This window comes from Bos grunniens, chromosome 7 (assembly GCF_055505025.1).
Source record: "Bos grunniens cultivar Pamir isolate PY7600 chromosome 7, Bosgru_T2T1.0, whole genome shotgun sequence".
NCBI classification, from domain to species: Eukaryota; Metazoa; Chordata; class Mammalia; order Artiodactyla; family Bovidae; genus Bos; species Bos grunniens.
Window position 1 is genome coordinate 97,347,510 of NC_141171.1, and position 25,898 is coordinate 97,373,407.

Genomic DNA, 25,898 nt, shown 5'->3' on the forward strand with positions numbered 1-25,898 from the left:
AAAGCAGGATACTGATTTTATCCCTGTCCACATAGAAGTCAATTTGTATCTCAATACTTCATAGGAAAACAGTATTTTTCAGAACTTAGCTCAAATTACCACTTCTGAGGAAACTGCTTTTGACAGATTTGATAATTCTTCCTCTATACCTACATTTTCCAGACTTAGGGGCCTCTTTTCATGTACCTCTATTATTTTAGTGTAGCAGAACTGGAAAGATAGCATAAGCCTTTATGCCAGTATGAACTTTATCCGTATGTCTGATCTGAATCTTGTCCAGATGTTATTACTTACCAGAGAGATAGAAGGAAATAGACTTTTGCTCCATTGCCTTCTCATTCACAGATCTGTAGTAGAAGTTACTGGATTGGGCAAAACATTCATTTGTGTGTTTTGTTTTGTTTTGTTTCCATAAGATGGCCCTAGTAGTGCTTAGTTGTTTTTAATTTCACCTGAACAATTTTGTTACATTGTATTGTGGAAGCTGTCATATCAGCAGGAACTTTAAAAAAATTATGAAAATCAGTGAATTTTTTGGAGCCATTTTAGTACTGAAGATGGAAGAGAAAAAAGCAACATTTCCAGCACATTTTGCTTTATTACTTCAAGAAAGGTAAAAATGCAACTGAAATGCTTTCAAGATTTTGTGTGTAGAGAAGGTACTGTGACAGATTAAATATGTCAAAAGTGGTTTACTAAGTTTTGCATTAGAAAATCCTTACTGGAGGATGCTCCAGGGTCAGGTAGATCAGTTGAAGTTGATAGCAATCAAATTGAGACATTAATTGAGAACAATCAATATTATAGCATGCAGGAGACAGCTGACATACTCAAAATATCCAAATCAAATGTTGAAAAGTATTTGCACCAACTTGGTTATTTTAATCATTTTGATGTTTGGGTTCCACCTAAGTTAAGCAGGAAAATCTTCTTGGCTTCCTTTCTGCATGTGATTCTCTACTAGAACATAACAAAGTGTTCCATTTTTAAAACAAACTGTGATGGGCAATGAAAAGCGGATACTGTACAATAATGTGGAATGAAAGAGACTATGGGCAAGTGAAATGAACCATCACCAACTATAGTAGAGCCCAGTCTTCATCTAAAGGTGATGGTGTGTATATGGGGGAGTTGAAAAGGAATCCTCTATTATAAACTCCTTCCAGAAAACCAAACATTTCATTCCAGCAAGTACTGCTCCCAATTAGACCAATTGAAATCAGCACTCGAAAAGCGTCTGGAACAGAAAATGCATAATTTTCCACCGGAATTACTTAAGGCCACTGTTTCTTTGATGATTGGGCAAAAACTGTTACAGCTTGACTGGGAAGTTCTGATTCACCCATTGCATTCACCAGCCATTGCACCTTTGGGTTTCTATTTATTTCGGTCTTTACAAAATTCTCTTAATGGAAAAAATTTCAGTTCCCTGGGAAAGTGTAAAAGGCACCTGGAATAGGTCTTCTTTCAAAAAGATTAAAAGTTTTGGGAAGATGGAATTATGAAGTTGCCTGAAAAATGGTAGAAAAAAAGAAAATGGAACAAAATGGTGAATACGTTATTTAATAGTTATTAGTGAAAATGAAAAACATGTCTTTTATTTTTACTTAAAAACCAAATGGACTTTTGGTTGGCCCAATAAATAGGGAAGGGAAGGAGACTATGGGAGGGTGAGAAATATGGAAGGAAGATACTTCCTAGCTGCTTTTGGGCTTTATCATGTTGATGCAAGGATGAAAAAAAGCAAATGGACTCAGAAATCCCGAATGCATAAGTAATCCCCAAACCTTACCACTTCATTACGTGTGTTACATCGGATTACATCATGAGTTTTACCCATTCAATTGGGTTGTTTCTTCTTTTATTGTCATTCGTTGTAATACCAAAAAGAAATAATTGGAATGGGCGATATAGTATGGATTTATTTGGTATTGAATCTGATGCGTTTCATATTGCCTTTTAGACTAAGTAACTCAGTTTCTACGAACCATGGAAGCATTCCCCAAATATGGATTATTGTACATATAAAGACAATTAAAAATTAAATTTATCAAAGATAGTTATTCAAGTTCATGGACAGTTCTGTATTCATTGCTGCTGAAGTCACTGCCTGAAAAATACAAAGGAGCTTGCAAATTATCTTCAATCTTTTTGTTATACAATGAGGTATTTTTCTTTTCTGTTTTGAATCTTAGAGGAGGAGAGCTCAAGCAACTTGGGTTAATGCTTTCATTTTTTTCAGAAAAAAAAAAGTTCTTTATCCAACAGTCTTCAGGAAATTAATAAAAAATAATGAAGATGGCTTGAGGAAACACCTTTAAATGTCAAACTGGGGAATGTATTTTCTTGAAAAGATTCTGAAAGGAGTTGAATGGGGGTAGAGTGCAACATTTAAATATCACTGTTATACAGATACTAGACAAGTATGCTAAAAAATGAAAACAGATGACTGCACATGATGGTAAATTTTTGGATGATTTTTCAACATTGTAAGATGATACCTCTGCAACAAAAAATCATAAGGAAATTGCTCAGTAAAGCACTGCCCTTTTAATACTTGAAATTTTTGGTATTTTCACAAAGAATTAAACTGTAATCACATTCCTGGGCATTTGTAATACCTTTATGGATGTCAAAAGTTGATGCATAAACACAACTAATAAACTAATTCTCTTGAGAAATGGTTGTTTATGGAAATGGCATACAAACTCTAAGGAGGGGCTTCCCTGATAGCTCAGTTTGTAAAGAATCTGCCTGCAATGCAGGAAACCCGGTTCAAATCCTGGGTTGGGAAGATATGCTGGAGAAGGGATAGGCTACCCACTCCAGTATTCTTGGGCTACCCTTGTGGCTCAGCTGGTAAAGAATCCACCTGCAATGCAGGAAACCCCGGTTCAATCGCAGGGTTGGGAAGACCCCTGGAAAAGGGAAAGGCTACCAACTCCAGTATTCTGGCCTGGAGAATTCTTTGGGGTTGCATAGAGTCAGACATGATGGAACAACTTTTATTTTCATTCTAAGGAGATAATGCAGAGTGATATGTGCAAAATTAGACATTTAAAAATGGACAGGAGCCAAGTGACTTATTTGTGACTTTCTCCCAAGAGCACATTGAAAACAGAAAACATGTTAAAAAAAATAGAAATCCACCTGTACACTTTAGTACTAGACTCTTAAAATCAGTGTGTTTTGTTCCACGCTTAATCTCCAGGGAGTGGCAGAATGTTTCCAAAAGACTTTGCTAGCTTGTGGCTTCACGTCTCTAAAATTTCCTTTAAATCTCTTTGAATGCAGTCTTTTAAGGAGGGAAGCCTGGCCATAGTGCAGTCCATGGGGTTGGGAAGAGTCGGACAGGACTTGGCAACTGAACAGCAACAACAAAATGCAGTCTTAGGGTGTGTTTGCGTGCATTATCTACAGCTGGTTACTTTGGCATCTTGCAAAAGGTCTCAGTGAAAGTGTTGTTCCTTCTTCCTGCTCATGTGCGCTTTAATACTGAGGCCTTTGCAGGAAGTTGATTGTCAGCTTTCACAGAAGATCCTGTTAGAGCAATCAAAACCATTAGCAGACATTCATACTTGGAGAACATTAATTAGCCTATTTTCCAGAAGCTACCAGATCTTTTTTAGACTTTAAAGACCTTTTATTTCTAAATTAAATATAAACCCCTGACAAATCCTACTGATAACAGTGTTCTTGCTCTATCAACAAGTGATTTGCTGGAATTGCTTTTAAGTTTTTAACAGAAAGATTTTACATTAAATTTTCAGTTACTGTGTAGTCTAGGAAAAAATTAGAGGTAATTTTACATGTATATTTATTTAAATAACAGTACTCCAGTACTTTTGCCTGGAAAATCCCATGGACAGAGGAGCCTGGTAGGCTTCAGTCCATGGGGTCGCTAAGAGTCAGGCATGACTGAGTGACTTCACTTTCACTTTTCACTTTCATGCATTGGAGAAGGAAATGGCAACCCACTCCAGTATTCTTGCCTGGAGAATCCCAGGGACAGAGGAGCCTAGTGGGCTGCCATCTATGGGGTCGCACAGAGTCGGACATGACTGAAGTGACTTAGCAGCAGCAGCAGCAGCAGCAGCAGTATGTTTCATTCATAGAGGGCTCTAATACTGATTTGAGACTACAAATAAAATAAACGGAGGTCTACAAAAACTATGAAATTATTTTATATTCATGTTCATTACTTTTTGTTAGTAGCTATCAATATGGTGGCTAAAATTATGTGCCTACAAAAAAATTGAGTTAAGAAAAAAAGGATTTATTATCAAAATAGCATATCTATGAAAAGTGATGCCAAAATTAAGCACTAGTACATACATACGTTTTAAAATAGGACATGATTAGTCTTTGTGAGTTTCTGTCATCAATTGTGTTGGGAATTCGGACAAATTCTTTCTTTGTTCATGAACAGTTCGTATTCAAATACACAAGGACTGCTCCTTAGAATTGTAGGCCATAACTTATCCCACTACATACAGGCAGCACAGTTTATAGAAGCAGTCCTGTAAAAGGGCTGTGTTTCTTGTATTACTAAGAAATAAACATTAGTGTGATTTTAAAATTACAGCTATTGAAGTTCACAGACAGAAATTATAAACATAAGTTTGCCTCACTCACATTGGCTCTTAAAAATTCATAATCCTCTAAGCTTCCCTACATGGTAAGACATTTTGTTGGAATGTGGAGAAAAAGAAATGTTGGAAAGTTTTAAAAAGACATATTTTTTTCAAATAAACTGTTACTTTCCTTACATGACTATTGAACTTTTATTTTGAAACATTAGAAAATTCTTAGTTTTTTTTTTAGTTTATTTTTATAGCAGTATAATGTATACTCTTAAAAGCTATATCAGCAACCTGCTATTAATAAAATAATAATAATAGCTCTTATTAACTGAATGTTTATCATGTACTAGGCAATGTCCCAAGTATTTTGCTTACATTATTTTGTTAAATACTTGTTCACTAGACAAGCTATATGACAGTAGCTTATAAATCATGAAGCATCTACATGAATGAAGCTGCTATGCATCTAAACTCTATGCTGGCCCTAATTGTTCCTTAGATTGTTAAAAAGTGGAACAGTTAATGATGAACATATTTTGGGGATGTTCTAAAATGAAAGCATGAGTTGCTCAGTCTTGTCTGACTCTTTGCCACCGCATGGACTGCAGCCTGCCAGGCTCCCCTGTCCATGGAATTCTCCAGGCAAGAATAGTGGAGTGGGTAGTCATTCCCTTCTACATGGGATCTTCCTGACCCAGGAATAGAATCCAGGTCTCCTGCTTTGCAGGCAGATTCTTTACAGTCTGAGGCACCAGGAAAGCCCCTGGGGTACGACTGAATTCATATATTCTCTTCCATTTTAAGATCTTGTTTAAAATGGCAGAGTATACCAGCCTTAAATTCACTGATCTAGATTTCTATTTTTTAATAAATATTAAGAATTAAGGCTAGAAAACGAAAGTGACTATTTGAGATAGGAAATAAAGTCAGGCATTTATTGGATGACTACAAGTAAAATTAAAACTTCTTAGGATCTCTGAGATCATTTCAAGGAGTTTTTATTTAAGTAATAAGCTACTAACAGACTTTTCTTGAGAATTTTAAAATTTTGTGCTCAAGGTAAGTTTACCATTGGGAATGACATTGCTGAATTATTTTTCTTTAGGGTAACCTATTCTGCCAACAAAGGTTTGTCTAGTCAAGGCTATGGTTTTTCCTGTGGTCATGTATGGATGTGAGAGTTGGACTGTGAAGAAGGCTGAGAGCCGAAGAATTGATGCTTTTGAACTGTGGTGTTGGAGAAGACTCTTGAGAGTCCCTTGGACTGCAAGGAGATCCAACCAGTCCATTCTGAAGGAGATCAGCCCTGGGATTTCTTTGGAAGGAATGATGCTAAAGCTGAAACTCCAGTACTTTGGCCACCTGATGTGAAAAGTTGACTCCTTGGAAAAGACTCTGATGCTGGGAGGGATTGGGGGCAGGAGGAGAAGGGGACGACAGAGTATGAGATGGCTGGATGGCATCACCGACTGGATGGACGTGAGTTTGAGTGAACTCCAGGAGATGGTGATGGACAGGGAGGCCTGGCATGCTGCGATTCATGGGGTTGCAAAGAGTCGGACACCACTGAGTGACTGATCTGATCTGATCTGATCTGATTCTGGATCCCTCCTTAAATGTTCTGATTTTCCTTTTCTTCTAGGAAGCACAAAGTTGAGAGCTCCTTTCATTACAGCAACTATTCTTAGGATTAGATTTTCTAAAGTAACTTTTGATTTTTGTCTTTGTGCTTAAAATCTCATATCCATGCTTCTTATCTTTTATTTCAAATACCTTTCAGTTCAGTTCAGTTCAGTCACTCAGTCATGTCCGACTCTTTGCGACCCCATGAATCATAGCACGCCAGGCTTCCCTGTCCATCACCAACTCCCGGAGTTCACTCAGACTCACGTCTATCCAGTCAGTGATGACATCAAACTATCTCATCCTCTGTAGTCCCCTTCTCCTCCTGCCCACAATCCCTCCCAGCATCAGAGTCTTTTCCAATGAGTCAACTCTTCTAATGAGGTGGCCAAAGTACTGGAGTTTCAGCTTCAGCATCATTCCTTCCAAAGAAATCCCAGGGCTGATCTCCTTCAGAATGGACTGGTTGAATCTCCTTGCAGTTCAAGGGACTCTCAAGAGTCTTCTCCAACACCACAGTTCAAAAGCATCAATTCTTCAGTGCTCAGCCTTCTTCACAGTCCAACTCTCACATCCATACATGACCACAGGAAAAACCATAGCCTTGACTAGACGGACCTTTGTTGGCAGAGTAATGTCTCTGCTTTTAAATATGCTGTCTAGGTTTTGGACATAACTTTCCTTCCAAAGAGTAAGCGTCTTTTAATTTCATGGCTGCAGTCAACATCTGCAGTGATTTTGGAGCCCATAAAAATAAAGTCTGACACTGTTTCCCCATCTATTTCCCATGAAGTGATGGGACCGGATGCCATGATCTTCATTTTCTGAATGTTGAGCTTTAAGCCAACTTTTTCACTCTCCACTTTCACTTTCATCAAGGAGCTCTTTAGTTCCTCTTCATTTTCTGCCATAAGGGTGGTGTCATGTGCATATCTGAGGTTATTGATATTTCTCCCGGCAATCTTGATTCCAGCTTGTCTTTCTTCCAGTCCAGCGTTTCTCATGATGTACTCTGCATAGAAGTTAAATAAGCAGGGTGACAATATACAGCCTTGACGTACTCCTTTTCCTCTTTGGAACCAGTCTGTTGTTCCATGTCCAGTTCTAACTGTTGCTTCCTGACCTCTATATAGGTTTCTCAAGAGGCAGGTCAGGTGGTCTGGTATTCCCATATCTTTCAGAATTTTCCACAGTTTATTGTGATCCACACGGTCAAAACTTTGGCAGTCAATAAAGCATAAATAGATGTTTTTCCGGAACTCTCTTGCTTTTTCGATGATCCAGCGGATGTTGGCAATTTGATCTCTGGTTCCTCTGCCTTTTCTAAAACCGGATTGAACATCTGAAAGTTCACGGTTCATGTATTCCTGAAGTCTGGCTTGGAGAACTTTGAGCATTACTTTCCTAGCATGTGAGATGAGTGCAATTGTGCGGTAGTTTGAGCATTCTTTGGCATTGCTTTTCTTTGGGATTTGAATGAAAACAGACCTTTTCCAGTCCTGTGGCCCCTGCTGAGTTATCCAAATTTGCTGGCATATTGAGTGCAGCACTTTCACAGCATCATCTTTCAGGATTTGAAATAGCTCAACTGGAATGCCATCACCTCCACTAGCTTTGTTCGTAGTAATGCTTTCTAAGGTCCACTTGACTTCATATTCCAGGATGTCTGGCTCTAGGTGAGTGATCACACCATGGTGATTATCTGGGTCATGAAGATCTTTTTTGTACAGTTCTTCTGTGTATTCTTGCCACCTCTTCTTAATATCTTCTGCTTCTGTTAGGTCCATACCATTTCTGTCCTTTATCGAGCCCATCTTGCATGAAATGTTCCCTTGGTATCTCTAATTTTCTTGAAGAGATCTCTAGTCTTTTCTATTCTGTTGTTTTCCTCTGTTTGCATTGATTGCTGAGGGAGGCTTTCTTATCTCTTCTTGCTATTCTTTGGAACTCTGCATTCAGATGTTTATATCTTTCCTTTTCGCCTTTTCTTTTCGCTTCTCTTCTTTTCACAGCTATTTGTAAGGCCTCCCCAGACAGCCAGTTTGCTTTTTTGCATTTCTTTTCCATGGGGATGGTCTTGATTCCTGTCTCCTGTACAATGTTATGAACCTCCATCCATAGTTCATCAGGCACTCTATCTATCAGATCTAGGCCCTTAAATCTATTTCTTACTTCCACTGTATAACCATAAGGGATTTGATTTAGGTCATACCTGAATGATCTAGTGGTTTTCCCTACTTTCTTCAATTTAAGTCTGAATTTGGCAATAAGGAGTTCATGATCTGAGCCACAGTCAGCTTCTGGTCTTGTTTTTGCTGACTGTATAGAGTTTCTCCATCTTTGGCTGCAAAGAATATAATCGATCTGATTTCGGTGTTGACCATCTGGTGATGTCCATGTGTAGAGTCTTCTCTTGTGTTGTTGGAAGAGGGTGTTTGTTATGACCAGTGCATTTTCTTGGCAAAACTCTATTAGTCTTTGCCCTGCTTCATTCCTTATTCCAAGACCAAATTTGTCTGTTATTCCAGGTGTTTCATGACTTCCTAGTTTTGCATTCTGGTCCCCTATAATGAAAACGACATCTTTTTTGGGTGTTAGTTCTAAAAGGTCTTGTAGGTCTTCATAGAACCGTTCAACTTCAGCTTCTTCATTGTTACTGGTTGGGGCATAGACTTGGATTACTGTGATATTGAATGGTTTGCCTTGGAAATGAAAAGAGATCATTCTGTCATTTTTGAGATTGCATCCAAGTACTGCATTTCGAATTCTTTTGTTGACCATGATGTCTACTCCCTTTCTTCTAAGGAATTCCTGCCCGCAGTAGTAGATATAATGATCACCTGAGTTAAATTCACCCATTCCAGTCCATTTTAGTTTGCTGATTCCTAGTTTGCTGATTCACTCTTGCCATCTCCTGTTTGACCACTTCCAATTTGCCTTGATTCATGGACCTGACATTCCAGGTTCCTATGCAATATTGATCTTTATAGCATCAGACCTCGCTTCTATCACCAGTCACATCCACATCTGGGTATTGTTTTTGTTTTGGCTCCATCCCTTCATTCTTTCTGGAGTTATATCTCTACTGATCTCCAGTAGCATATTGGGCACCTACTGACCTGGGGAATTCCTCTTTCAGTATCCTATCATTTTGCCTTTCATACTGTTCATGTGGTTCTAAAGGCAAGGATACTGAAGTGGTTTGCCATTCCCTTCTCCAGTGGACCACATTCTGTCAGACCTCTCCATCATGACCCACCCGTCTTGGGTGGCCCCTTGGGCATGGCTTAGTTTCACTGAGTTAAACAAGGCTGTGGTCCTAGTGTGATTAGATTGACTAGTTTTCTGTGATTATGGTTTCAGTGTGTCTGCCCTCTGATGCCTTCTTGCAATACCTACCATCTTACTTGGATTTCTCATACCTTGGACGTGGGGTATCTCTTCATGACTGCTCCAGCAAAGCGCAGCCATTGTTCCTTACCTTGGACGAGGGGTATCTCTTAACATAGGCAATAAATCAACTCAAATATTTTCACTTTAAATGCAATATATTTTTTGCTATATTACTCTCCTCTCTGTATTAATTGATTAAAAAGTATTTTATCTAAGAGTAACAAGAGTCATATTAATAGTTCAGTTCAGTTCAGTTGCTCAGTCGTGTCCAACTCTTTGTGACCCCATGGACCGAAGCACTCCAGGCTTCTCTGTCCATCACCAACTCCCGGAGTTTACTCAAACTCATGTCCATTGAGTCGGTAATGCCATCCAACCATCTCATCCTCTGTCGTCCCCTTCTCCTCCCACCTTCGATTTTTCCCAGCATCAGGGTCTTTTCAAATGAGTCAATTCTTCGCATCAGGTGGATAAACTATTGGAATTTCAGTTTCAACCTCAGTCCTTCCAATGAATATTTAGGATAGATTTCCTTCAGGATGGACTGGTTGGATCACCTTGCAGTCTAAGGGACTCTCAAGAGTCTTCTCCAACACCACAGTTCAAAAGTACCAAAACTTTGGCACTCAGCTTTCTTTATAGTCCCACTCTCCCATCCGTACACGATTATTGGAAAAAACATGGCTTTGGCCGGACAGACCTTTGTTGGCAAAGTAATGTCTCTGCTTTTTAATATGCTATCTAAGTTGGTCATAGCTTTTCTTCCAAGGAGTAAGCTTCTTTTAATTTCATGGCTGCAGTCACCATCTGCAGTGATTTTGGAGCCCCCCAAAATAAAGTTTATCACTGGTTCTGTTGTTTCCCCATTTATTTGCCATGAAGTGATGGGAACAGATGCCATGATCTTAGTTTTCTGAATGTTGAGTTTTAGGCCAACTTTTTTTACTCTTCTCTTTGACTTTCATCAAGAGGCTCTTTATTTCTTCTCTTTCTGCCTTAAGTGCGATGTCATCTGCATATCTGAGGTTATTGATATTTCTCCTGGCAATCTTGGCTCTAGCTTGTGCTTCTGCCAGCCCAGCGTTTCTCATGATGTACTCTGCATATAAGTTAAATAAGCAGGGTGACAATATACAGTTTTGATGTACTCCTTTCCATATTTGGAACCAATCTATTGTTCCATGTCTAGTTCTAACTGTTGCTTCTTGACCTGAACACAGATTTCTCAGGAGGCAGGTCAGGTGGTCTGGTATTCCCATCTCTAAAAATTTTCCACAGTTTGTGGTGATCCACACAGTCAAAGGCTTTGGCGTAGTCAATAAAGCAGAAGTAGATGTTTTTTTGGAACTCTCTTGCTTTTTCAACAATCCATAGTTTAGAAGATACTTTAGTACCAGTCACCCGAGAGCAATTTTCGGATTATAAATCATGATTCAGAATATGCATAGGACTGAGAGGACCCTGTTTACAGCTCATGTTGGGAAATCCAGAGAATAACTTATAGATATGATCCCTTATTAAATATATTATTTAGCACTTCAAATAGACACACATGCAATCATAGTCTAGCCACATTTGCCAGGTAAAATAGAGAATTGAATGGTTATAGTTTTGACATTTTAAATTAAATTCCCAGGAATCTAAGGTGTAATTTGTCCTCATTTAAATTGATTTAGATTCATATTTAATGCTCAGCTAATGCTGATCTCGTTTTTGTAGATTTTAATTATTGAAGCCCCATATATGGTAGCTAAACATACCAATTCCTCCCAAAGTATCCACTATGGCTTTTAGTCAATTGATCTTTCCCATATCTCACTTTAAGGTATTTCTTCTCTTTTTTTGATATCCTACGTCAAACATGATCCCAAATGGAGCACACAACCTTCAGTTCTTTGATAGTTAAATGTATCTTTCACTGCTTTTCATTTCAATGTTTCTGTTAGCTCCATCATAGATACCACAAATCATTTTTAAAAAGCTAAACAACAGAAGAAATGGGCAAATATATTAACAGGCAATTCCCAGTATAATTTTACATTACAAGAAATATATAAGTGTATGCTTAATGTCACTAATAATCAAGTAAGTATGCATTTATTTCTTGACCATCAATTTGAAACAAAAAAAGACCCTTAGAATTTGATAATATGAAGAGTTGTTAGGGTCTTGAAAAATGAGCATTTAGCTCTGTTTTGAACTCTAAACTGTCTTTGTCAAAATATATTGTGGGATACATGTATATATATGGCTGAGTCCCTTTTCTGTCCACTTGAAACTGTCACTGCATTTTTAATTGGCTATACCCCAATATAAAATAAAATGTTAATACAATTAATAAATTTATAAATAAATAAGTAATACATAATATTTATAATAAATAATAAAATGTATTAATAAAACATGTATATATAATCTATGTATATGTATATATGTGTGTGGGGCATATATATATAAAGCAGATAAGATTATTCTGTCTCAAATATAAGGGTTATTTTTTTAATTTTTGAGGTCAGCTATGAGATTTAGATCTGAACTTGGCATTTTAGTTGTTTGTTTAATCTTCATGTCTTGACTGTAGAAAAAGTTGCTTGGCTGTTTCTCAGATGGGTGAAGAAAGATCAGCTCCACTCCCTCTCCATCTGCATTAGAGTCAGAGTCACAGGAAGGACACAGGGCAGCCAGGCCTGAGAGCTTTTGTTTGCAGCAGCAGGAACTCAGGCCCACAATTTCATTTTGTTTGGTCTGAAAGGGCAGAGACAATCATCAAATCGCCTGAATAGAGGGAACATTTTTATTGAACCATCTACTGGGCTAAATTAATTGAGCAGTGGAACATGACAGTCCAATAGGTGAGATTATCAAAAGAAAACTGCCCCCCTTAGGCAAAAGCCACAGATGGGTGCCTGAGCTTTTCTGAGAGTCGTGATTGCTTCATGACAAAAATATAATTGCCCCCTATTGTCACATCACCCTTTAATGAGTCCCATCCAGCACCTAAAAATGACAAATAGGAAGGGATGGTGTGCAAGAGGGTTGACAGTTACCTCTGATTTTAAACCATATGAGGTTATACAGCTTTGAAGATAAACTGTCTTTGTCTTGTAAAATCAAAGAATTATTTTTTGGTTCTTTCAGTAAGACTTTTGATTAACAGAAAATTTGAACATTTATTTTATTTTCAATGGTCCAAATAAGTTAAATTAATCATGGTAAAACAAGAAGCCAAAAACAGTTTTTGGGAGAAAAATGTTTACCCTATTAAGTAGAAAGAGCTTTGCAGTTTATTTAATCATTCCTTTATTAATTGACCAAACTTTTAGTACTTACTAAAGTATCAGACAAAATGATAGGAGCTGTCATTGGAGAGAATCACAGTTCTAGTTTGGTGTAAAAAAATCTAAATTTTTAATTTTTAAACAGCTTAACTGTCTAATCAGTTAGGACTCTTTCATCTGGAAGGAATTGAAAGCTGAGCTCAAATTGGTTTAAATGACAATGGCACTTATTGGTTCACACATCTGGAAGTCCAGAGGTAGGGCAAGCTTCAGGGTTGATTTAATCTAATGTTTCCAGTGCTGTTTCTTTATGATTCTCTAGGCCAGCACTGTCCAATGGAACATTCTGTAATAGCAGAAATGTTCTATTAATATATTAGCATAATATGATGGTAACCCATAGCCACATGTGGCTATTTAGCATGTAAAAATTTCTACTGGAATTTAGGAAATGAATTTTCAGCTTTACTTAATTTTCAGTAATTTAAATTTAAGTAAATTCATAGACCTAGTGGCCACTGTATTGAACAGTGCAACACTACACTATGACCCCTCACTCACAGTGTGACTACATCACCATAGGCTTATAGTATGTTGGTTGCAGATAGTTAGACATAACATCATTCAAATCAGAACAACGATTGATGATGAGAGCTCATTCAGAAGAACAAACATCCTCTTCTTACAATGTTGTTGTTGTCATTCAGTAACTAAGTCATGTCTAGCTCTTTATGGCCCCATGAACTATAGCATGCCAGCCTCCTCTGTCCTATACTATCTCATGGGTTTTGCTCAAAACCATGTCCATTGAGTCAGTGATGCTATCTAATCATTTCATCTTCTGCCACCCCCTTCTTCTCTCGCCTTCAATCTTTCACAGAATCAGGGTCTTTTCCAATGGTCGGCTCTTCACATTAGGTGGCCAAAGTATTGGAGCTTCAGCTTCAGCATCAGTCCTTCCAATGAATATTCAGTATTAATTTCCTTTAAGATTGATTGGTTTGATCTCCTTTCCATCAAATGGACTCTCAAGAGTTTTCTCCAGCACCACAGTTTAAAAGCATCAATTCTTCAGCACTCAGCCATCTTTATGGTCCAACTCTCACATCCGTACATGACTGTTGGAAAAACCATAGCTTTGACTATGTGGACCTTTATTGGCAAAATAATATCTCTGCTTTTTTAATATGCTAAGTTTGTCATAGCTTTTGTTCCAAGGAGCAAGCTAAAAATTAAAGGCTTTTAATTTCATGGCTACACACCATCTGCAGTGATGTTGGAGCCCAAGAAAATAAAATCTGTCACTTTTTCCCTTTCTGTCCACTTTTTCCCTTTCCATTTGCCATGAAATAATAGAACCAGATGCCATGATCTTAGGAGTTTTATTTTTTTTAACCATGAGACATTAATTTTTTTATTTGTAAAAGAAATATATCTCCCTCACAAAGCTCTGTGAATGTAAATGATAAAATATATGTGAAAACATTTTTCAAACCATAAAGCAATTCATAAATAATACTTTAAGTGAGTGTGACTGCAGTAGAGTAAGGACTTCCAATACTTTGGTAATTGGATTTATCTTCTTGGTAGTACTTGAGATGGCCCTTCATGTTCAGATTTTGTCTTGCATACATGCCAGTTTTAGGTCATCTTTTGAAAAGCTCTCTTTATTGTTGTTCAGTCTCTAAGCCATGTGCGACCGTTTGCAATCCATGAACTGTAGCACACCAGGCTTCCCTTTCCTTCACTGTCTCCCAGAGTTTGCTCAGTCTCATGTCCTTTGAATCACTGATGCTGTCTAACCATCTCATCCTCTGACCAGCCCCCCACCCCGCCTTCTCCTTCTGTCCTCAATCTTTCCCAGCATCAAGGTCTTTCCAATGAGTCAGCTCTTTGCATCAGGTGGCCAAAGTATCAGAGCTTTAGTTTGAGCCTCAATCCTTCCAATGAATATTCAGGGTTGATTTCCTTTAGGATTGACTGGTCTGATCTCTGTGCTGGTGCTGGATAAGACTTGAGAGTCTCTTGGATGGCAAGGAAATTAAACCAGTCAATCTGAGGTTTTTGAATGGTGTTTTAAGCCAGCTTTTCCCCTCTCCTCTTTCACCCTCATGAAGAGGTTCTTTAGTTCCTCTTCACCTCTGTGATTAGAGTGGTATCATCTGTATATCTAAGGTTGTTGATATTTCACCTGTCAATCTTGATTACAGCTTGTGATTCGTTCAGCCCAGCATTTTGCATGAGGTACTCTGCATATAAGTTCAATAAGAAGGGTGACAGTATACATGCTGATGTACTCCTTTCCCAATTTGGAACCAGTGCATTGTTCCTCATCCAGTTCTAACTGTTGCCTCTTGACCTGCATACTCATTTCTCATGAGACAGGTAAGATGTTCCAGTCTTCCCGTCTCTTTAAGAGTTTTCCACAGTTTGTTGTGATTCCTCACAGTCAAAGGCTTTACCATAGTCAATGAAGCAGATGTTTTTCTTTTCACACTACATTGACTAAAATTACATCACAAGCTCATTCCTGAACTGATCACTGGTAGTAAGTTGATATAGTGATTAGTCAATCCCCGTGAGTTAATTCTTCTTTAGAGGGAAAGGATTGGTTTCCGCATTCATAGGGTGGGTGGGATGTATGATACCTAAATCATATTGGTTTATACATAATAGTGAAAGGAAAAAGTGACTGGATCCTGGGAGGGCAGCTAAGCATGTCTCTGCTCACTTTTTTTTTTTAGTGAATTATAGTTAATATACAATTTTGTCTTAGTTTTGTATATACAACAAAGTACATTCTTTCAGATTATTTTCCCTGATGGCTCAGATAGTAAAGAATCTGCCTGCAATGCAGGAGACCCAGGTTCAATCCCTTTGTTGGAAAGACCCCCTGGAGAAGGAAATGGCAACCCACTCCAATATTCTTGCCTGGAAGATTCCATGGACAGAGGAGCCTGGCAGGCTACAGTTCATGGGATCCCAAAGAGTAAGGCATGACTGAGTGACTAATACGTTCTACTTGTCCCTTATAGATTATTACAAAATATTGAGTATATTTCCCTGTGCTATATACTATGTACTTGTTGGTCATCTATTTTATATATAGTACTATGTGTATATTAATCCCACACTCCTAATTTATTTCCCCCTCATTTGTTTCTCTTTTGGAACCATATATTTATTTTCTATGACTGTGATCTATTTCTGCTTTGCATACAAGTTCATTTGTATCATTTTTTTAGATTTCATACATTGTTGCTTGTTGCTGCATTGCTTCAGTCATGTCGGACTCTGTGCGACCCCATGGACTGCAGCCCACCAGGCTTCTCCGTCCATGGGATTCTCCAGGCAAGAACACTGGAGCGGGTTGCCATTTCCTTCTCCAATGCATGAAAGTGGAAAGTGAAAGTGAAGTCATTCAGTCGTGTCTGACTCCCAGCGACCCCATGGACTGCAGCCTACCATGCTCTCCCATCCATGGGATCTTCCAGGGAAGAGTACCGGAGTGGGTTGCCATAAGTGATATCATTTATCTGTCTTTTTCTAGTTTATTTCACTTAGTATGATAATCTCTAAGTCCTTCCATGATGCTGCAAATGGCTTATTTCATTCTTTGTTTTAGCTGAATAATATTTCATTGTAAATATAAGCCACATCTTTTTTTAATCGATTCCTCTGTTGATGGACATTTAGGTTATGTCCATGTTTTAGATATTGTAAATAGTGTTGCAATGAATACTGGGGTGCATGAATATTTTTGAATTAAAGTTTCTATGGATATATGCCTAGGAATGGTATTGCAGGATCAAACCTTACTCTATTTTTAGTTTTTTAAGGAGCCTCCATACTTTTCTTCATAGTGGTTGTTCCAATTTACATTTCTATCAATCATATAAGAGGGTTCCTTTTTCTCCACATACTGTCCAGAATGAATAATTTGTAGGTTTTTTTAATGATGGACATTCAGACTGGTGTGAAGTGATACTCATTGTATGTTTGATTTTCATTTCTGTAATGATTAACAATATTGAGGACTTTTTCATGTTCCTTTGGTCATTTATATGTCTTCTTTGGAGAAATGTCTGTTTAGATCTCTTGCCCAATTTTGATTGGGCTTTTTTTTTTTTTTAATTGAGCTGTATAAGCTGTTTTTATATTTTGGGGATAAATCCCTTGTCGTTTGCATTGTTTACAAATGTGTTCTCTGATTATGTAGGTTGTCTTTTTGTTTTGTTTATGGTTTTCTTTGCTGAACAAAAGCTTTTAAGTTTAATCAGATTTCATTTCCTTACTTTGATTTTTGTTTTCATTACTCTAGGAGATGGATCCAAAATGATGTGATTTATGTCAAAAAGTATTCTGCCTATGTTTTCCTTTAGGAGATTTATAGTGTCCAACTTTACATTCAGGTCTTTAATCCATTTTGAGTTTATTTTTGTGTATTGTGTAGAAAATGTTCTAATTTCATTCTTTTACATGTAGCGGTCCAGTTTTCCCAGGACTGTTTTTTGAAGACACTGTCTTTTCTTAATTGTATAGTCTGGCCTCCTTTGTCATAGACTGATCGACCCCAGGTGTATGTATTTATTTATCCTCTTTCCATCCTGTTCCATCAATCTACATGTCTGTTTTTGTGCCAGTATGATGCCGTTTTGATTACCGTAGCTTTTTAGTATAGTCTGAAGCCAGGGACTGTCTCCGTTTTTCTTTCTCAAGACTGCGTTGACTATTGGAGGGCTTTAATATTCCCATACAAATTGTTATTTTTTTCTTCTACTTCTGTGAAAACTACCATTGGTAATTTGATAAATATTTCATTGATACTGTAGATTACATTGATACTGTTGGGTAATATATTCATTCTGACAATATTGATTTTTCCAATCTGAAAACACTATATTTGTTCCATTTCTTTGTGTCATCTTTGATTACAATTTCTTAGATCATCAGTTTCTTAGTGTCTTAAAGTTTTCGGAGTACAGGTCTATTCCTCCTTAGGTAGGTATATTCCTCAGCATTTTATTCTTTTGGATGTGATTGTGAGTGGGATTGTTTCCTTAATTTCTCTTTCTAAACTTTTACTGTTAATTTATAGCTATACAACAGATTTCTCCATTGATTTTATTAATTTTGTATCCTTCAGTTTAACAAATTCATTAATGAGCTCTAACAGTTTTCTGATAGTGTCTTTAGGTTTTTCTGTGTATAGTACCGTATCAACTGCTATCAGTGAGAGCTTTATTCTTCATTTCCAATTTGGATTCCTTTTAGTTTGTTTTTCTTCTCTGATCACTGTGGCTAGGACTTCCAAAATTGTGTTGAATAAGTTGTGAGAGATGACATCCTAGTCTTGTTCCTTGAGGAAATGCTTTCAGCTTTTCACCCTTGAGTATAATGTTAGCTGTGGATTTGTCATATAGGGGAATCTAACACCCACTTACATCAATGGACAGATCATCCTGACAGAAAATCAATAATGAGACAGACCTTAAATGATACCTTAGTCCAGATGGACTTAACTTATATTTATAGAATATTCTATCTGAAAGCAGCAGAATGTACATTGTTTTCAAGTGTACATGGAACATTCTCCAGGACAGATCACATGATGGGCCACAAAGCAAGCCTCAGTAGACTTATGCTATGCTATGCTATGCTATGCTAAGTCACTTCAGTTGTATCCGACTCTGTGCGGCCCCATAGATGGCAGCCCACCAGGCTCCCCTGTCCCTGGGATTCTCCAGGCAAGATCACTGGAGTGGGTTGCCATTTCTTTCTCCAGTGCGTGAAACTGAAAAGTGAAAGTGAAGTCGCTCAGTCGTGTCCGACTCCTAGCGACCCCATGGACTGCAGCCTACCAGGCTCCTCCATCCATGGGATTTTCCAGGCAAGAGTACTGGAGTGGGGTGCCATTGCCAATAAAATAAGAAATCATGTCAAACATCTTTTCCAGCCACAGCACTATGAGGTTAAAAATAAATCACAAGAAAGAAAACTGCAAATAACAGTAACAAAGCCAGGCACATCAATGTGCTACTAAACAACCAGTGGATCACTGAAGAAATTAAAGAGGAAATAAAAATTGCTTATAGATAAATGAAAACAAATACACAATGATTCAAAGCCTATGGAATACATCTACTCATTCTTTAACCTGCATTTCTCACTAACTAGGCAGAATGAAGCAAGTGTCTGTGTTCTGGTTTATATCACAGCCTCATACCTAAACTCCTTATTCTATTACTCTGCAAAAACTATTGGGGTAAAGTTTTCCTTAAAATTTTTCTTCTCCATACTTGGTATGGCTGCTAATAGGGACACCAAGTTGCCCTGGTTCTATGGTCTAGTTGTGTCCTCTGGTAATCAAAAAGAAAATCCAGAACTGAATTCACAAAAATCTCTGCATTCTTATCACAGCCTCATAAAGTTCTTGCTCTTTTTTTTTTTTTTTTTAGAGCTGTACTTAGCTTTTTGCAATTGTTTACCATACTAATCAGCTTAAATATTCCAAATGCATGGGATTATTTCAGCATGGAGCTGCTTGCCACACTCTAGGTCTCAACTTAGAAATCTCTTCTAGGAAATCTTTGATCTATCCAAGTCTGGGCTATGTGCCCTGTTTTGTGCCTCTATATCATTCCATTCTCCTCATATCTTAGTATTTTTCATACTCTATTTTTTCACTGTGCTTACTTGTCTTAATCTTCTATTAGACTGAATGATCTACAGTGGCAGAGAGTTGATCCCATTCACTTGAAAATTCTTCATGTCTACCCCTAATATCATAAGGATGTAACAACAATTAACAGCAATTTTGAATTAACATATGATACATGCTGAATAAATGAACTGGTTAATAAATGAAAAGGTGCATAGTCCTACATTCATCATTTTATGTCACATAATGTGCATTTCTCTAATCCTAAAAATATATTAGTTTGCACACATATACTCATAAATAAAGCTTTAATTGCTATATTTATTTTTTTATTTTTTTGTTTTTTTTTTAAATTTTATTTTATTTTTAAACTTTACATAATTGTATTAGTTTTGCCAAATATCAAAATGAATCCACCACAGCTATACATGTGTTCCCCATCCTGAACCCTCATCCCTCCTCCCTCCCCATACCATCCCTCTGGGTCGTCCCAGTGCACTAGCCCCAAGCATCCAGTATCGTGCATCAAACCTGGACTGGCAACTCGTTTCTTACATGATATTTTACATGTTTCAATGTCATTCTCCCAAATCTTCCCACCCTCTCCCTCTCCCTCAGAGTCCATAAGACTGTTCTATACATCAGTGTCTCTTTTGCTGTCTCGTACACCGGGTTATTGTTACCATCTTTCTAAATTCCATATATATGCGTTAGTATACTGTATTTATGTTTTTCCTTCTGGCTTACTTCACTCTGTATAATAGGCTCCAGTTTCATCCACCTCATTAGAACTGATTCAAATGTATTCTTTTTAATGGCTGAGTAATACTCCATTGTGTATATGTACCACACCTTTCGTATCCATTCATCTCTCTAATTGCTATATTTAAATAGTCATCAAATTCTGAAAATATCTTTTTTATAAATTAAAAATGACTTCTTAATTAGTTCTCAGTTTTTGATTCATCAACATTAACAAGATGCTTTTGGCTTAGAAGTCTTGTGGGACTTTGATCTTTCAAAAAACTAAAGAATTTAATTTTCAGCATCTCTCTGCAACATAATGGAAGAATTTTTTTCAGCTAACTTACCTCATATGAAAGGCTGAAATTCATTTGAAAAGTAGAACAGCCATTGACATAGACACTGAATGACCAAATATAAGAGTTCGAGTGACTCTTTTTCTGTCTTTATTCAATATAAGCATGCCTTCTTTATCATGATTTGCTTTGTACTGACTGCAAAAACCCAAACCTTAGCCTTTCTCTGTATCATCAATTAAAAGCTTTAAGAAATTAAGACAATACAACAAAGTAAGCTGATGCCAGCTGATGTGAAGAACTGAGTCATTTAAAATAAGACCCTGATGCTGGGAAAGATCAAAGGTGAGAGGAGAAGGGGATCACAGAGGATGATATGGTTGGATGGCATCACTGACTCAATAGACATGAGTTTGAGTTCAGTTCAGTCACTCAGTCATGTCCGACTCTTTGCGACCCCAAGAATTGCAGCATGCCAGGCCTCCCTGTCCATCACCAACTCCCAGAGTTCACTCAAGCTCATGTCCATCGAGTCAGTGACGCCATCCAAACATCTCATCCTCTGTCGTCCCCTTCTCCTCCTGACCCCAATCCCTCCCTGCATCAGAGTCTTTTCCAGTGAGTCAACTCTTTGAATGAGGTGGCCAAAGTACTGGAATTTCAGCTTCAGAATCATTCCAAAGGAAACTATTAGCAAGGTGAAAAGACAGCCTTCAGAATGGGAGAAAATAATAGCAAATGAAGCAACTGACAAACAACTAATCTCAAAAATATACAAGCAACTCCTACAGCTCAACTCCAGAAAAATAAATGACCCAATCAAAAAATGGGCCAAAGAACTAAATAGACATTTCCCCAAAGAAGACATACAGATGGCTAACAAACACATGAAAAGATGCTCAACATCATTCATTATCAGAGAAATGCAAATCAAAACCACTATGAGGTACCATTTCACACCAGTCAGAATGGCTGCGATCCAAAAGTCTACAAATAATAAATGCTGGAGAGGGTGTGGAGAAAAGGGAACCCTCTTACACTGTTGGTGGGAATGCAAACTAGTACAGCCACTATGGAGAACAGTGTGGAGATTCCTTAAAAAACTGGAAATAGAACTGCCTTATGATCCAGCAATCCCACTGCTGGGCATACACACTGAGGAAACCAGAAGGGAAAGAGACACACGTACCCCAATGTTGATCACAGCACTGTTTATAACAGCCAGGACATGGAAGCAACCTAGATGTCCATCAGCAGATGAATGGATAAGAAAGCTTTGGTACATATACACAATGGAGTATTACTCAGCCATTAAAAAGAATACATTTGAATCAGTTCTAATGAGGTGGATGAAACTGGAGCCTATTATACAGAGTGAAGTAAGCCAGAAGGAAAAACATAAATACAGTATACTAACGCATATATATGGAATTTAGAAAGATGGTAACAATAACCCGGTGTACGAGACAGCAAAAGAGACACTGATGTATAGAACAGTCTTATGGACTCTGTGGGAGAGGGAGAGGGTGGGAAGATTTGGGAGAATGACATTGAAACATGTAAAATATCAGGTAAGAAACGAGTTGCCAGTCCAGGTTTGATGCACGATACTGGATGCTTGGGGCTAGTGCACTGGGACGACCCAGAGGGATGGTATGGGGAGGGAGGAGGGATGAGGGTTCAGGATGGGGAACACATGTATAGCTGTGGTGGATTCATTTTGATATTTGGCAAAACTAATACAATTATGTAAAGTTTAAAAATAAAATAAAATTAAAAAAAAAAAGAATACATACCAAAAACACCCAGGACCGATCTCCTTTAAAATGGACTGGTTGGATCTCCTTGCAGTCCAAGGGACTCTCAAGCGTCTTCTCCAACACCACAGTTCAAAAGCATCAATTCTTCGAAGCTCAGCTTTCTTCACAGTCCAACTCTCATATCCATACATGTCCACTGGAAAAACCATAGCCTTGACTAGACAGACCTTTGTTGGCAAAGTAATGTCTCTGCTTTTCAATATGTTGTCTAGGTTGGTCATAACTTTTCTTCCAAGGAGTAAGTGTCTTTTAATTTCAAAGCTGCAGTCACCATCTGCAGTGATTTTGGAGCCCAGAAAAATAAAGTCTGACACTGTTTCCACTGTTTCCTCATCTATTTCCCATGAAGTGATGGGACTAGATGCCATGATCTTAGTTTTCTGAATGTTGAATTTTAAGCCAACCTTTTCACTCTCCTCTTTCACTTTCATCAAGAGGCTCTTTAGTTCCTCTTCTCTTTCTGCCATAAGGGTGGTGTCATCTGCATATCTGAGGTTATTGATATTTCTTCTGGAAATCTTGATTCCAGCTTGTGCTTCTTCCAGCCCAGCATTTCTCATGATTGTATTTGGTGTGTCTTGAATATATTTTATATGAGAGTAGAGAGTAAAGGAGTCTTCAAGGTATATACATACATATATAATATATATACATATATACACATATATACATATACACACATATATACATATATAATATATATATACACATTATTTATATATATGTATATATGTAATATATATTATATATATGTATGGGGAGGCCTTACAAATAGCTATGAAAAGAAGAGAAGCGAAAAGCAAAGGAGAAAAGGAAAGATATAAACATCTGAATGCAGAGTTCCAAAGAATAGCAAGAAGAGATAAGAAAGCCTTCTTCAGTGATCAATGCAAAGAAATAGAGGAAAACAACAGAATGGGAAAGACTAGGGATTTCTTCAAGAAAATCAGAGATACCAAAGGATCATTTCATGCAAAGATGGCCTCAATAAAGGACAGAAATGCTATGGACCTAAGAGAAGCAGAAAATATTAAGAAGAGATGGCAAGAATACACAGAACAACTGTACAAAAAAGATCTTCACAACCCAGATAATCATGATGGTGTGATCACTCACCTAGAGCCAGACATCCTGGAATGTGAAGTCAAGTGGGCCTTAGAAAGCATCACTACGAACAAAGCTAATGGAGGTGATGGAATTCCAGTTGAGCCATTCCAAATCCTGAAAGATGATGCTGTGAAAGTGCTGCACTCAATATGCCAGCACATTTGGAAAGCTCAGCAGTGACCACAGGACTGGAAAAGGTCAGGTTTCATTCCAATCCCAAAGAAAGGCAATGCCAAAGAATGCTCAAACTACTGCACAATTGCACTCATCTCACATGCTAGGAAAGTAATGCTCAAAATTCTCCAAGCCAGGCTTCAGCAATATGTGAACCGTGAACTTCCAGATGTTCAAGCTGGTTTTAGAAAAGGCAGAGGAGGAGGCAAGAGGAGAAGATGGCGGAGGAGTAGGACAGAGAGAACACTTTCTCCCCCACAAATTCATCAAAAGAGCATTTAAACGTCGAGTAAATTCCATAAAACAACTTCTGAATGCCGGCAGAGGACATCAGGCACCCAGAAAAGCAATCCAACTCTTCGAAAGGAGGTAGGAAAAAATATAAAAGACAAAAAAGGAGACAAAAGAGGGAGGGACGGAGGTCCGTCCCGGGAAGGGAGTCTTAAAAAGAGAGAAGTTTCCAAACACCAGGAAACCTTCTCACTGCCGAATCTGTGCCGAGCTTTGGAAGCACAGAGGGCAACATAACAGGAAGAAAAAATAAATAAACAATTAAAACTCGAAGATTGCGAGTCCTACGGTAACTCCCCCAGTGGAGAAGCAGCGCAGACGCCTGCAGGCGCCATTAACAAGCGGGGGCTGAGCAGGGAGGCGCAGCGCGGGCTGCATCGCTTAGAGTAAGAATCTGGCCTGAATACCCTGAGCACTATCTGAGCGAAATAATTTGGGCTAACAAACCAGACTGTGGGATATCTACTACGCGAAAAGCCAGCCCCAACCTAAGACCGCCAGGCCCGCGCACGGAACAAAGAATTGAACAGAGATAGCCGGCTGCAGACCTTCCCCCTCCGGTGATAGGCAGCCAGAGCCGGAAGGGGGCAATCGCAGCCCCAGAGAGACATTATCTATAAACTGTAAGCAGGCTTCTTTGCTAACTAAAACTTCTTGGGGGTCTGGACGGTTAACATCTGCCTAAGAAGGTGCGCCGGTTTTGCGCCCAGATAACCGAGTGGCAGGGAGGCGATAAGTCGCAGCATTGGCGCTCGCCAAACACCTCATCACTTGAGCTGCTCGGACCTGGGAAGAGCACAATACTCAGGCCCAACTGAGTCTGCGCCTCTGAGGACTATCCGAGTGCCTGAACCTGAGCGGCTTGGACCTGGGAGGTACATGCAACCCAGGGCCAGCCTCGGATTGTTCCCGGCGGAACAACCTAGAGCCCGAGCAGTGTGGGCAGGGAGGCTACACGCACAGTGAGCGGGGGCAGACCCAGTGTGGCTGAGGCACTGCGAGCGCACGCCAGTGTTATTTGCTTGCAGCATCCCTCCCTCCCTCCCCACAGCGAGACTGAACAAAGAGAAGAAATACAGTTCCACCCATCAGAACACTGACACAAGCTTCCCTAACCAGGAAACCTTGACAAGCCACCTGTACAAACCCACACACAGTGAGGAATAGCCACAATAAAGAGAACTCCACAAACTGCCAGAATACAGAAAGGACACCCCATACTCAGCAATTTAAACAAGATGAAGAGACAGAGGAATAGCCAGCAGATAAAGGAACAGGATAAATGCCCACCAAACCAAACAAAAGAGGAAGAGATAGGGAATCTACCTGATAAAGAATTCCGAATAATGATAGTGAAATTGATCCAAAATCTAGAAATTAAAATGGAATCACAGATAAATAGCTTGGAGACAAGGATTGAGAAGATGCAAGAAAGGTTTAACAAGGACCTAGAAGAAATAAAAAAGAGTCAATATACAATGAATAATGCAATAAATGAAATTAAAAACACTCTGGAGGCAACAAATAGTAGAATAACAGAGGCAGAAGATAGGATTAGTGAATTAGAAGATAGAATGGTAGAAATAAATGAATCAGAGAGAATAAAAGAAAAACGAATTAAAAGAAATGAGGACAATCTCAGAGACCTCCAGGACAATATTAAACGCTACAACATTCGAATCATAGGGGTTCCAGAAGAAGAAGACAAAAAGAAAGACCATGAGAAAATACTTGAGGAGATAATAGTTGAAAACTTCCCTAAACTGGGGAAGGAAATAATCACCCAAGTCCAAGAAACCCAGAGAATCCCAAACAGGATAAACCCAAGGCGAAACACCCTAAGACACATATTAATCAAATTAACAAAGATCAAACACAAAGAACAAATATTAAAAGCAGCAAGGGAAAAACAACAAATAACACACAAG

At 38.4% G+C, this 25,898-nt stretch overlaps 1 long non-coding RNA gene across 3 annotated transcripts in view; it reads right to left on the reverse strand.

The window, feature by feature from the left end:
- Positions 1-2,765: 2,765 nt before the first annotated feature.
- The window catches only part of LOC147370017 (uncharacterized), a 56,888-nt gene continuing 33,755 nt past the window's right edge, over positions 2,766-25,898 (reverse strand). Inside the window, exon 3 of one of the 3 annotated variants that reach the window (XR_015168632.1) lies at positions 2,766-3,540. This is a non-coding gene — a long non-coding RNA (uncharacterized LOC147370017). Of the gene's footprint in view, positions 3,541-12,031; positions 12,345-22,380; positions 22,535-25,898 lie in introns of those variants that run through there. The other 2 variants (XR_015168631.1, XR_015168633.1) reach the window with 2 other exon arrangements.